Source organism: Acyrthosiphon pisum, chromosome A1, assembly GCF_005508785.2.
Source record: "Acyrthosiphon pisum isolate AL4f chromosome A1, pea_aphid_22Mar2018_4r6ur, whole genome shotgun sequence".
Lineage (NCBI taxonomy): Eukaryota > Metazoa > Arthropoda > Insecta > Hemiptera > Aphididae > Acyrthosiphon > Acyrthosiphon pisum.
This window is the reverse complement of record NC_042494.1, coordinates 140,784,065-140,799,482: the sequence shown is the minus strand read 5'-3', so window position 1 is coordinate 140,799,482 and position 15,418 is coordinate 140,784,065. Positions and strand designations below refer to the sequence as shown.

At 30.3% G+C, this 15,418-nt stretch overlaps 1 protein-coding gene across 4 annotated transcripts in view; it reads right to left on the bottom strand.

Annotated features, from left to right (window-relative positions):
- Nucleotides 1–15,418, bottom strand: part of LOC100166190 (fasciclin-1) — a 69,257-nt gene that overhangs the window by 24,468 nt on the left and 29,371 nt on the right. The window lies entirely within an intron of this gene.

The following is a 15,418-nucleotide window of genomic DNA, read 5'->3' as shown; positions in this document are numbered from 1 at the left end:
TCCATATAAATAGTTAACGTCTTTGTATCCGTACTATACTATTATCTACATATATCTTATAACAACAGTGGTAATTACAAAAAGCAGGTAAGTGGATGTCGCTCTGCTGTACAGTAGATTACAAGTGGGTCATTGTATAATGGTTGTATTAGATTTGAATTCAATGATATAATATCATCGTATAAGAAAAACGATTCTGAGCGGAGACGGTTTGTCAGTCTGGATATTTTATATTTTGTTATTATTTATTTTATCATGTAAGTTGAATTAATATTAAAATATGATAATTTTTTATTCATTTCTATGGTGATAAATAAAGCGTTACAAATTAAAATCCCATTTTTAGCGTTTTTTTGTAATTTTCCGGTGGTTTTTCTCGTGGTATTAAATAACTATTAAGAAAATCGAAAAATGACCTCTCTAAAGTACCATCTTGATCCAATTTGCTAAAATATAAGGTACTATATGTTGAAATCGAAACACTCCTTCTGGAAGAAATTTTGTATACAGGATATAAAAAGAAAAAGAAAAGGAAAAAAAAAAATAAATAAACACCATTGTAAAAACAATAGCTCCCTCGCTCCGCTCAGAATCTAAAATTCCAGTATGATAATTAAAACATAATAGGTTTTATAAATTTAATAATATTGTAAACACGCTTTTAATATATTTTTAAATGTTCATGACAATATAAGTATAAAACGTATCTCTTATATTATTTTATACTTACTTCAATATTTAACATACATACTTAATATATATTTCAAATAGATATTGTTATTAATTTGTTTTTACCTTAACTGATATTTAAATGAATAATTTTAAATCGTATATTTTTGTAAAAAAAAGATATATGCATATTTAAATAGACACTGAGAGTGACGTATTAAAAACAGAAAACAAATAAACATGATGTTAATGGGTTAATTTGGTTCGCTTACGACTCATTAAATTCACACCATTTTATTAGGTTGCAATAATTTCTATTCTTTATTACCATAACGGAATAGTTATACGACTAAGTAAAACTGTACTTTGCAACTCGCGCGTGTGCTTCTATCGATTAAAATTAAGTAAGAACAGTCAACGAATAAAATCAGAGCAATTTCGACAATCTGCGACAATATGTGTACAATTAATATGTATATACCTATTATGTTTTATATAATTGACATGATTTATAATTTAAACGTCCACGTGTATATTTCGTTGGTCGAGCAGGGGAGAAATTAAAGAGGGCGCCAACAGCAAATTCAAATGACCCTTCTAATAGGAATTATGTGAGCGTTAGGGGCACCGAGTGTTACCATGACGACCATACATATAGTATATGTGTATATACAATGTACATATACATACACATTGTTTGTATTTAAATAAAAAGAAACAATACATCAATTTTTATTACTACTATCGTTTATAAAAACCGTTTATCGACCTAAATACGGAAACCATTGGTCGGACGGACATGGTAATTGCGTTAAAGTTGCTTGTGATGATGGATGATTAATGAAATTTGAATCTACAAAGTGACGTCAGCCTGTGCCTGTTGTAGGTGTTTTTTAGTATATCTGTGGTTCGTCCATTCATATTATGTATAATGTATAAGTTATACTATTAACACGAATGCAAATGTTGTTTTTTACTTACAATTTAATATTTTAATAGACGTATTTGCTAATAAATCAGTGTTACCTATCAAACCAGTTCCAATAAATAAAATACTTTTAAGAATAAACCTTTTTTTTATATACTTAAAATAACTAGTCTAAATTGTATTATTTTTAAAATAATAAATAACGTAGACAGAAAAAACTAAAGAAAGTACCTATAACTACTTAGTTTTACAAAAAAAAAAAATACACATTTAATATTATTATATTCATAATAAATTTATTAAATAACATGGGTACGCCTATACTAAAATTATGATAATTTTATATCAATAATATTAATCCAAAATAATAAATAAAATAAAAATGCACATACTCTTATAATAATATTATATGTATTGTATTTGTTTCAATAAATTTCATTATTATTTAAGATAGATTGATGATAGGGTAACAAAATAGCAGTCTTATAATTGCATTAAAAATGTAAGTACTACACCAGGACCACAAAAGAAACTAAGTAAAACGATGTCGGATATACCATATATTTGAGGCTCAGCCCTGTTCTCGTAGTTACGTAGACAACCAACCAAATAAATTGTGGTCCACCACAAGATTATTAATATGCGCAAAATGGTCATACGGCGTGTAATAAAGTATAGAGCTATTGTACATAACGAAATGGTATCCAAATAGCATAAGTTTCGCATTACTAGTCAGTAATATAAATTCCAAAGGCCAACAAAATGTACTAGAGCTAGAAACGTTTAAAACGTATTCGAGTATAAACAAATATTATTATTATTAAAAATTCATGTTACTTTTTTGTAGTTATACATTGCTACAAGTAGATTCTTCCTTATACAGAATTTTAAAACTAATGAGTTCCATAAAAGAAGGTAGCAAAAAGGTTCTTACTAAAATCGAAAAAAAATGCCCCGATAATTGTGAAAAATACCTGGTAAAATATAATTCACGTATATTATTATAAATCTAAAAATGTAGGTAATTACGATTATATGTTAGAGGTAACGATAATAACAAATAGTTTTAACGATAATTTGTTCAACGAAAATGAAGAATTGCATCCGTAACAAATTAAATTGACCTCTGAATATAATATTATATGTACTAATAATTATTATACAATTTTAAATTCCAATAGAAGCAACCATAAATGTGCATAAATACTTCTAGAGAATATACCCTATTCACATACCGACGGTCAATTGAACTAAATTATTCTTTACACAATGTCGAATGAATATTGGAATATTGTATAATATATGACCTATTAGATACGATCACGAATATGATAGGAATACTGCAAAGTCAGTTTTCAGGGCAAATTGCCATCATCCTGTATCATGTACAATATTTAATGGATATAAAATACAATTTTCTACAGACAACTATAGTTTTTCATTCATATAAAAATACCACTACCACCACACAGGTCAATAATGAGATAAAAATATATGTTTAGAGTGGTTGACTTTTTTAATCAATTTATGGTATATTAATTTTAAAAACTTTCAGTTTTCACCATATTATAACAAATGTTATAACAAATGTTATTGAACATTAATTTTCAACACAAAATGTCCAATTATTGACAGTTATTAAATATTATATTATATAGGTAAGTAGCAACTAATTAGTAAACACGTAGGTAAGTTTTTCTTAAAGGGGGAAGGACGGCCCGAATAGGGTGAAGTTCTCCCCTGTAGCGCCGTGATTAAAACACACACAAAAAAAAAGGTAAGTTTTTCTCAGTTAAACTCAATGTTAAATCATCCGTACCTATCAGATGTTTATTCTTACATTTTTAGACTAATGCTTTTGAGTAATATTTGCACAATCTCAACATTTCTAAAATTACACGATCAACTTATAAATTAATTCTATTAAAATTACTTATCATATTATTACTGAGGTATTTAAAAAAAATAAAAATTATAGAATATATAACAAAAGCCTAGAAATTATCTATTAAAATGTTTAAAATTAAATTAGAAGTCTACACTATTTAAGTCATCTGAAGAATAAAAAAAAATATATTATTTTATTAAGTAGGTACCTCCAACACACCACGGACATAATTTTTACATAATATAATTACCTACGTAATAAATTCATACCTTTTCGTAATTATTTTAATTAAAATTTTTAACTTAAACGTATTCCAGCAGAAAATTAAAATTTACAATAGTCGCTAGATATGGATAACCACTACGCTAATAAGATATAAATAAAAATACTTTGAATTGTATACATTTTTTATATCTAAGAGGCAAGGAATACACCATGAAGTTATATCAAACGGAACGATAGTGGCTCGTTGAACTCATTTTACCACGGTTGAAAATCCTTTGTCATTGCCTCTGTGTGATCATCCGGCAATTAAAAGACGATTTTCGATGCACAATTAATCATCTGAATCAGAATCACAGGTTCAAAGAGACCCCTCTACTTCAAACCTCCTGTACATATTTTACTTTTAATTACTCATCAAACATTTACACTCTGTTAAACCGTATCAATACGTGACGTCCCTTAAAAAATAATACAGTGATTTTTTTTTTTTAACAAAATCGTTTAACCAATTATATCATTACTCTCTATACTTATTAGTTATTACCAATATTTAGAAATTAATTGTTTTTTAATACATGGAATTATGATTTTCATTGTATAATAATGATTTACGTAGGTAGGTATAGGTTTATTAAGCTAATTATCGCTATTATCTACAGTGTTATTTATCATTTTAAATGCGTTACACTTAACTATACGTAAGTAATTATTACGTTTTGACCTTTTTAAATACCTACCTATTTAAACACTTTTTAATATGATTAGAATATAATAGTATAATAAATTATCAATTGATTTTTAATAGAATAATAATAACTGTTTTTAGTGTGCATTATCATACGACAATATTATCAAATAATAGGTATAGTTCAAAATGTTACCGATTTAACCACTATTATAGCTTACATACAATTATGGCTTTGTTAAAAATTGTTCAGTTTGAAAAACTGAATTAAATGAAACGAAGGAACTATTACATTTAACACCTAGTAAAAATTCAAAATAATACAAATTTATAAAACTACTATTTTGGTTTAAGTATAAACCCCATATCGAATTATAAATATACATATAATAATATATAAATATAATATAATGGCCAAGCAATACAGCTAAACGGACATTAAGTACTTGTGCATACAAGTGAACGTGTGACCTTCATATTATTTAACAAAAGATATCCAATGTATTCAAATGGTAATTTCAGAAAGGGTAAATATGTATACGCTTTGTGAGATAGTCAATAAATACGTAAACACAATTAAATAGGTGCCTTTAGGCTTTAATAGTTTAAAATAATATTTGGTTTTTGTTTAGGTATACCTAATAACTAAAAAGATTTAGTAAGTGTCAAAATAAATAATAACGAGAGCATATCATTAGAGAATTACCGATGACAAAGAATTAAAATACACACATAAACAATACATATTGATACCTATCTACATAAATAAAGATTTGAATCACCGTCATATTTAAAAGCTTTAGGGCCATTCTTACAATGCCTGGTTAAAGTTAACTGATACTTAACCGGCCGAATTCTGCCAATAATAAAATCTGTTATCAATCGGTGAGCGTTAACCGACATTTTACCGGACATAGTAAGAACGTCCCTAAATCAACAAAATTAAATTAAGCAATAATATTTAATATTATGATTTTTGTAATTCTGACTCACAAGCTCTACACTAAGACATCACTGTATAATTATATTTATTGGATTTTTATATACCGTGGGACACTGACTAATATTCTTTATTCGTTTGTTAAAGGGCACAAAAAAGGACCCGTATCTTTTGAATTGAACGTAGCGTCAAATCAAGTTTATGATTCTGTTCACTATTATTATACTTCTTTTTTTTACAATGTATTTTAATAGGATGATACTAATCCGGTCTCAAAAGCGTTGCACATAAGACCAAAATAGTGATATGTATTTTATTATAATAGCAAATTTAAAAATAAAAACAGGAATAAAAATATTTAATTTAATTCAATCAAAAAAATATTAGATATGATATATTCCAGTGGATTTTCAAATAAATAAAAGCATAATATCCCTTAACGGAGAACGACGATAAATGTATACAAATTAACTTACACATAAGAGTATATAAAATATAAAATATTCTAAGTATACTTTTTCAAAGAATATTTGTGCGTAATTTATTTTAATATTCCATTCAAACGTATAACATATTATTTCTACACGCATAGAGATTTTCGAAAATGGTTTCAGACTGTAGAAATATTTCAAGTGTACTTGTCCAGTCATGAAGAAAAGGTGAAAATCATTTTCCGAATTCTCGTCAAATCGGTTGTGTTGAAAGGAACAATAGAATCTGAACGACGGCTGTTATACTAACTACTACGATGTATCATTAAATGTCAATTACATAATATAATAAACTCAATTACAAAAGCGATAACTTCAACCTGATGTAAAATCGTTTAACCCTGTTAAATTTCTGCCACGTAAACCAACAGCAGCCTATTTTTGCTATCTCCCCATCAACACGTGTCTGTTTTTTTTTAATAAAAACGATGAAAAATTACACGGTGACTTATCAAACTTATCCACACAAAAGAAATGAAATACGGGTCTAAATTAATACATGTACGTACTATATAATATAATATTATATTATTATGCTTTACACAACAAAAGCAGGCAGCAGCGATTCGTGTTCTACTTGCTGATGAGCCGTCGCATTGCATGGGACGTCTATTGAAAAAATGAACTAAATTTTTATGCACGTACCAAGGGAGACGTATCCTAAGAGACAAGGATACAAAAAAGAGCGATTCACGTTATCACATGCGTATGATTTTTTACGCACAAAATTACCGGTAACTGCGTTCTGTTCCGCAAAACATTCGTGGGAACTCGTGGATGATATCAACGACCGTGACATAGTGATTTCCAAAGTAATGATATTTTAGAGGGTTTTTATTATTATTATTATTGTTTTAAGTAATTTGGAAAGCGCAAGACGAATTATATTTTATTATAATATTTATACTAGCGTGAGAAAAAAAATAAGTAATATTGTGGTATTATTCGTAAATAAATTGTAACATAGCCAGCTCCAAATGTTCCCCATATCAGTTTGGTAAATTTAAATTTAAAAAATGTATCAATATTAGCTTTTGGTAACTTAATATAATGTGACGGAATTTCGCGATTATATATTGTGTTTCATTTTGAATTACATAACTCATCCAAAGAAAACGTTATGATTGAAATCACAAATCAGTAATTTTGTACAAAAAGACTGCAAAATAATATTAAAAAGTTTTGATTAATTTAACAATAAACCATCGTGTTTTTATGTAGATAAGACACTTTTCGTTTAAAGTCACGATAAATTTTTAACATATTAACCAGAACTTTTGTTGTACCTAAGCTAAACCTTGTTTAAAATTGTACATTGTACATTTATTTAATTAGTACTGACTACTGACATACTCTATATTTGTTGTTATTTAATATTTTACACAAAAACTACATTATTTTCTGCTTAGTATTCATTACAAATAATAACATAATTAAATTGTAAATATTTAAGTTAAAAAATAATAATAATAATATTTTAACATTGAAAATATTTTATTTTTATAAAACTAATTCATGTAGGCAGTAGCTAAAATGGTTTTTTTTATAATTTTAAAATATGTCATAGATATTTAATAAATATAAATTAAAACGAAAGTTATGGTATCAAAAATGGTGAATCCTTTTTTATTCAAAACAAGAAACTATTTTTTTAGTTATATGTCAAATATAAAAACTAACTTTAAATGTTTTATAATAAATATTTATTTTAGTTTTTGTAAACAACAATTTATTAAATCGACATAATTTATTATGTTTTTAACTTATAAAACTTAAAACATACATTATACTTACTTATTCGTTTGAGCTCAGAGTTAATTTATAGTGTTTGTAAAAATTATCCAAATCAAGTCTAAAGTTAATGCTTACCAAAACTAAAGTTAAAAATATTATTAAATATAATTATAATGTTTGCGTTAAATAAACGGAAGCTCGTTTTTCCTATTAAAATATGACGATATTCAATATTTAAATTTAAATATAAAAGTTAATATAAAAAGAACAAAATTAAATTTACAATAATATTTATCAATACTCTGCATTTTATATTTTTTGATAGTGCGCATTATGTGCCATACGCTTACAAGAAAAACATCATTATTAATATTTTTTTTAAGTAATATCGGTAATAATATAAATATAACTAAAACTGTGTTTATAATAATTGATTACAAATTAAATTATAATAATATTTATATACATATTTATGAAATATTTATAAATATTTATATTCATGAAATTAACTTCGTCAGAGCTTTTTATTGAAATCTAATAAAAAAAAAGTAAATACATTTGAATAGCTTTGACCTAATAGTATTTTGTATATTTATTATTTATAGTTTAGAAACAGCACACTAAAATGCATTTCACTAGGAACTAAACGTGAAAATATATATCATGTGTCACACGAGTTATGTTGCATAGACAATCAATTAATCGATTTCAAAATCGCAGTTTTTTTTTAACGGACATAAATTTCATAATACCAACACACGATTCCGTCGTTTTAAAATGCCTCGAAGAAAGGTGCGCGCTCATTCGCTAAACAAAAAGATAGGAGGAGACAAATAGTTACATGCATATAATAATAAAGTATTAATAGATCAATCGATACACGACGCGTCTTGCCGAGTATAAAATATTAATATAGTCACAAATTGTTATAATGATATTATATTATTACACGTGTAATATTATAATACCTATATGTTATAAAAAAAAAAATCATTTGACAAGACAAAAATAGAAATAATCCAATCACGTGACAACGTCTCTCTCTCTATATGCACGCGTTCGATATATAAGTGCGCAAAGGTGAAATTAATTTTCCGCGGGACCGTAATGGTTTCTGTGTATACGCCGACGGCACTTTGCAGGCTGTCCCGGGCGGCGGGGTGGTGCAGAAGTATGGGGCAGCGGGTTGATCGTTGGCCGCGATGGTCGGGAGGGGCGGTAAAATAATACGCACGTAGAATAATTACAACGGCCAAACTTTGGTGTCCACGCGCATATAATAATACATACGCAGCACGCAGTGGCTTACTATTATATAAATATAGCTATCATCCGGCGGCGGCGGCGGAGGGAATCGGTTTTCCGCACGCGGAGCGATACGCCTCGCGGCCGCCGAACGTAATAAAAGTCGGCCGTGGCGCCGGATTTCTACCCCTACGGCGCTGCCGAGCCCTTCCCCCGGGGGTTCTTGAACCCTACCGCCCACACATCCCTCGCCGAAGTCACCGCCGCCGCCACCGAGTTTTCGGGGTGCGCGCGCGCGTGATCAATATTTTTACAATACTGTGTATAACGACACGACACACGCACACACAACACACAACGACGGCGGCTCTACCCCCCCCCCCCCCCAGATAGAGCGAATGGCGCGAATATATTATAATATAATATACTTATGTATACATTTTACTTGCCTGTACTTGTGTGCGTACATTGTAATAATACGTACAATGCACGCTGCATGTAGTACATATTTATTTATTTTATAGTGATAGTACGGGCTGATAGTCCAATGGTTACATTACAGTAATAACATTTACACAATACATTAATACATTATATATAATAACATTGAATAATTAATTAATAACGAATGCGAAAATGCACAAGACATATTAATAAGAAATTACATGATACCTACCTATGTGTAAAGGCTGTATGAAAAGGAGAAAGATTACATTGGCGTCGTCCTAGTGAGGTGCTCATTAGCAGCGCACAGCTTGTGGTACGTGTATGTAGGAACAATGAACGGCATAGTTGTTGCGTTTTAAAAAAGAAGGGACTTTAAAATAACTAAGGAGTAAGGACATTTGGAGAGTCTATTTCACCTGAGAGTAACTTACTCAGAAAACCTAAATTTTATTTGACTCATCTCGATGGCTACTGAGGACAATAATTTCAAGAAATAAAACCAGTAGTAGGTATAATCACGTGGCGGGTGATGCAATATTATATTGTATCGGACAAAATTTGTTTAATTGTTATCAAAATCATTTAATGATGGGGACTTGAAATGTGTACTTTCGGTTTTAGGTAAAAATATGCCAGATTATTGTACGCAGAAAACTTGAATACAATTAATATAATATTATTATATGGCCGCAACAGTAGTTTTTGGCGCCTACGACAATAGTGTAACTACTTAAACCTATATATAAGTGCATGTCGTTGTTCTCGAAGAATGACCGTCCCGACCGAATGAAAATTGAAAATCGCTCGCAATACCGCACAAACGTTGCGATAAATTATGGTGACGTTTTTGCTAAATTCTGGTGGCAAAAATATTGCCAAAAAAAACTGTTTACGTATGTAATATTATAATGTATATAATTTATAGATACGTCATAAAATCCGGAAATAACACATTTTATTTCGACGACCTTGCCCGCCTTATTGCTAGCTCTATAATATTATGTAGTAATATACTCACCCACACACACACACACACACATAGATATAAATAAATTATAATATGTAACGCAGTTGGTCTGGTTAGGTATATAATAATATTATGCGCGTAATGACGAATAAAAACATGTATGAAACACTTAAAACACACAACTGCAGTGATACCGGATCCACCGGATTTGCATCACTTTTGGCTAGATGTGAATTTTTCCGGACACGTCACAGTTTTATTTATTATTGCCACTATTGCAAGTCCTTGCAAGTCCCAACTACTGATTACACGGTTTTAACGCAAAACTATTGTGATATAATAACATATAGGCTAGTGGTATACGTACGTCTCCCCAAAAGTGCAATTTACCACGCTGACATTATATAGACGAGACGGTTCGTTAAATAAAAACTTCACGTTTTATAACTGATATTTTATGTCACGCTTGCATTTAATCGTTTTCATTACCAAGGTAATTATTAAAGTCTCTTTCATCAATTTTATGGGTTGTAATAAATAAAATGTTTTATTGAATTCATTTAATTTTTATCAACTTCCACGTTTTACTAAAGTTGTTAAATTATACTATTATATTGTGTATTACACACATTTTTTTTTTTACAGTGCAATTGTTATTTGTTAATCTCTCTAATGCATGTTAATTATTCATCGATTTTCTTGTTCGACTAAAATACCAATGACTCAACGTTTTGTTACAAGATATTGCATTTTTCTAGAAGTTTATAATCGAGGTAAGAATTCAAATAAAAATTCGATACATTTTTTTTATATTATAATATGGTGTTATGGTTATATAGGTACCAATGAGGTATGGATAGCCTGGATAGAATCTTCTATTCTTTTTTTTTCATTTGACTTTCTATCCCATAATTTAATCGTACAGTCTAAATATCACTCAAAAACTACCAAATCGTCGGTGGTATCGCGTTCAATGCACTCACAAATAACCACAAAACTACGCACCATTGAACAGCCACATTCCCAGTTTGGTACCGTTTATTTTCAATTTAATAATGAATATTCAAAATAAATTCCCTGTCGTGTATTATGTAAATTATTAAATAAAAACACTAAGACATCTAAATGAAAACAAAGATATAAATCTAGACTCAAGAGTAGAATTCCACGATTTATTATGCAACCTAAAGACATTTTCGAATACGGTATTCGCCCAATGGCGACGTGCATTCAGAAAGTATAAGAACGATGACAGCAATAATTGGACCAGTGCTGTATAACCTATATAACGCCCCGAGGAGCTGCTGTTCCAACAAGTTACATTCAGATGTCACAGGATTACACCGATGGGCGATGATAATACTATTATAATGTTAGTCTGAAATGAAAAGCATAAAGGTAGACGGGAAATAAATATTTTTTACTGTAATATTCTAACTTAAAGGATAATAATCTGCAGAATCATGCTTCGTATTTCATCGGGAGCGATATCAAAATATTATTACTCTTCCGTTGTAAAATTATTTGTACTTGTTCTATAGATTTTGAATAAAAAAAAACATAGTACACCTCTTTTATAAAAATGATTTTTTTACTGTATGCCTCGCTATGAGCTATCCACCATTGAAATTCCCCTCGACTATACGTACATACATAATATTTATTACGATGAATACTTATTTAATACCAATGGGAACATTATTGTATCAACTTTATATCATATTATACATAGGTACTTATATGATGAAAGGTATCAACTGTCAACTATAGACTATAGTATAAGTACCTTTGTTTTATTTTGTCGCCAACATGTCTGCCGTTAAAAAGTATTTGATCTTGATTTTTATTTATTTTTAACAAAACTCCCAATATTCATATTACAAATATATATATATATTTTTTTTATTATTGCGTAAAATCATTGTTTTACCATGCTTAAAACCTACACGTTTGGATCGTGATTATAGTTTTTGTAAGTAGTTTCCTACAAAATGTATATATTTTTATTTAGTTACTTATTATTTAATACAACATATTAAACAAATAAATCATAAATATTATATATATGTATATATGTAATATATTACGTTTTAAAGGGGTTCTTTGTATATTATTATTATTGCATTTAAAGTAGTTAACCTCCCCCTCCTTCCAGAAAAAAATAATACCTGATTTCCGCATATGCCCTTAACACTACTGAATAATATCATACTATGCCACCCTTAAAGCGGATATACTATACATGGTTAGTTGAAGCGCTACAATCGGTAGCGGATCAAGTGCCAAACACACAAAATGATTAGGGCTTTTATAATATACATATTATAATATACAAAATGTAGTTACTAGTTATGTTTAGTTATTTATCTTAAAAAGTCAATACCTATTTCAGTTCATATTATAACATTCAACCATTATACATTGGCGTGGACACTAGTGGACGCTTTTTTTGACGGTCACGAGAACAACAACAGAATTATGATCGTACTTTTATATTTTTTTCTAAGCAAATATAGCGACTGTACATTAATCACAATCAGTTTATAAAAAACATTTTAACCGCTATAAATACGTATTAATTATAACAGTTACCTATATAAATATCTACTAAACAGTAACTTAAACGATAGACATCAGAATTACAGCCAACACGATTTATAAACCTAATATTAAAATATTTTATCTTAGGTCATCGCTTTATAATAATATGGTATACATTAATATAAGAACGTATCTCTAGATGTTAAATATAATTTTAAGTAGATGCACCAAAATCGTAAGAGAAATCATGGAGGGGTTTTTTTTAAATTTCGATAATATTTTAGTCTATATAGGTACTACCTATATAATATTAATTCACGTGGGTGTGTAAAGGACGCCCCCCAAAAACCGGTATGGATGTTCTCGACTCAAGGTTAATGTCACGCATACAGAAGGTTTAGAAGAGTTGAATTGCAGGATATAATATTGCCAGGTGGTCACCTGGCAACACCTGCCTAAATATAATAACAATAGGCCGAGATAAACAGGGTGTACAATGAGTTCAGATACTTTGCCAATTGACAGCAATATTTGTATTTTAACATAACAAAATATATCGAGCAATAATATAATATATACACTGGTAGGTATACTGCGGCAGCTTACTATAGAACACAAAGAAAAATTAAATAACGATCACGATAATAAACCATTAGTTACCAGATATATAGGTAGGAGCGTAGGACCTAAGCACGGTTGATATGTTATGCACCTACCTACGTACGTCGTACACGGCTAATTCATATTTACAGAAAAATTGACATCATCATCTGCATGAATCATAGATTACTCGGGATAGGTATAATATGTTCGGAAAAATGTGTATTTAAAAAAAAATCAATTACCTAATTATAAAACGGTTTTTTCTTTTCAGCAAGAATAATATAATATATATTTCCAAGTCTCCGTAGAATCCATAATACCTTCATAATATTACTATTTTACGTTCAATAATATTGTTTCCTAGAATCTAATGTACAGGTGACAAATCTAAGTGGAAATATTAACTAAGTGTCTAAGTGCTTACGTGAACAAAAAATGTTCAGTACATAGTTATGACTTAAACCAAATGCCATAGCCCTCCTATAAGGAACAAGTGAGCGACTAGATGTTGGCCAATAATTATTATTCTGTGGTGGAACGGGTAGGTCACAAAACAAGCTGTATGGCCCGTGATAGGTCCGCAGATTAAATTAATAAAAACAAACCAGCTGGAAAATAAAATATTCCAAACCTGTATATGAGTGGACGTTCAATGATGTGCAGCGTAATTGCACGTTTGTATTTTGTAAAGACTACACATTAGGTATGTTAAATAAATATTTTTAAAACCGTTAATTTTTCAAAATAAAGTGTGTATAGGTTTAAAAAAATCACACACCTATATATTATAGGTTAAAACTATGTTTTCGTTGAGAGGACGGAACATGCGTGACGTTAAAGAGTGTTTAAGAAATTTTAATATCCCCCTCGTTTATTTTGGACCACTGTATTTGAAACCTACCGCATTATAACGCATAGGTACATAGGTATATCAGTTGAGTTTATACACATTATACCTACAACTGATCTTACATATTATTATTATGGAGTGCGTTGGATTGGATAAAAACCGAGATGTGCATTAACCTCGTGCTCGCCACCGACATCTCTGTATTACAATATACCGATATCGGTGGTACAGAACAATATATAGGTATAGGTAATACACGCACAATGGGGTGAGTTTTTTTTTTCTTTCTTCTCTTTTTCTTTTTTGGAGCGTATATAAGATTATCAGGTTACCGTGCTTAGGGGCGGTGTCGATTTGGCGAAGGTCTTTTGTCCGTCCACCGGGTACACATCATATATGTTATATACAGCATACACGCACCACACGACCACCACTATACCTAAACTACCTACCTACCTACCTACCTACCTACCTACAAAAACGGACTTGAAATTTGATTTTTTTTTTTTTGTTTGTTTGTTCGCTCTCTCCAAAACACCTGGCGCGGACGAGAGACACTGCTGCTGCTGCTGCATGCAGTGCAACAACAGATCCGACAACGTATAAAATACAATATAATATTATGTGCCTGGTCACGGTCCATCGGGATGGTGGGCAGGTGGTGAGCGGGGGGGCATTGTAGTAATGGCGAATACCGGTTTATTGCGTCTCCGTCGAGCGTTTTTAGTGAATAACCTATACGGAGACGACGTCGATTTTCCCGGTGGTTGCACGGCGAGTGTTGGCACGTTAACAGTAAGTACGATAACCGCAACTATACCTAAACGGGTACCACCTGTATAGGTCCTATATATAACGATCCACCGCTAGATTTTCTCGAGTGTCTGGCGGGAAATCTCGACGACTGCAGACCGAGCACAACGATGTTACACAACAACAATAAAAACACGTACTCATAATATATTAGGTAGGTATATAGTTGGGTGCCTGGGAAAAATAAGTTACGCGCGCGTCGCGAGAACTTTCCTCCGCGGATACATCGTTACCGCTGTCGTTCACACGCTGGTATAGTTTTTGCCCCCCCCCCCCCCCGACCACAAGTCCGAAACACGGTTTAGGTAACAATTATTATTAGGTATCTTCGGCGTACATTATTAAGACGTAATAATATCGCCTGCATAACAATATAACATATAATATAGGTA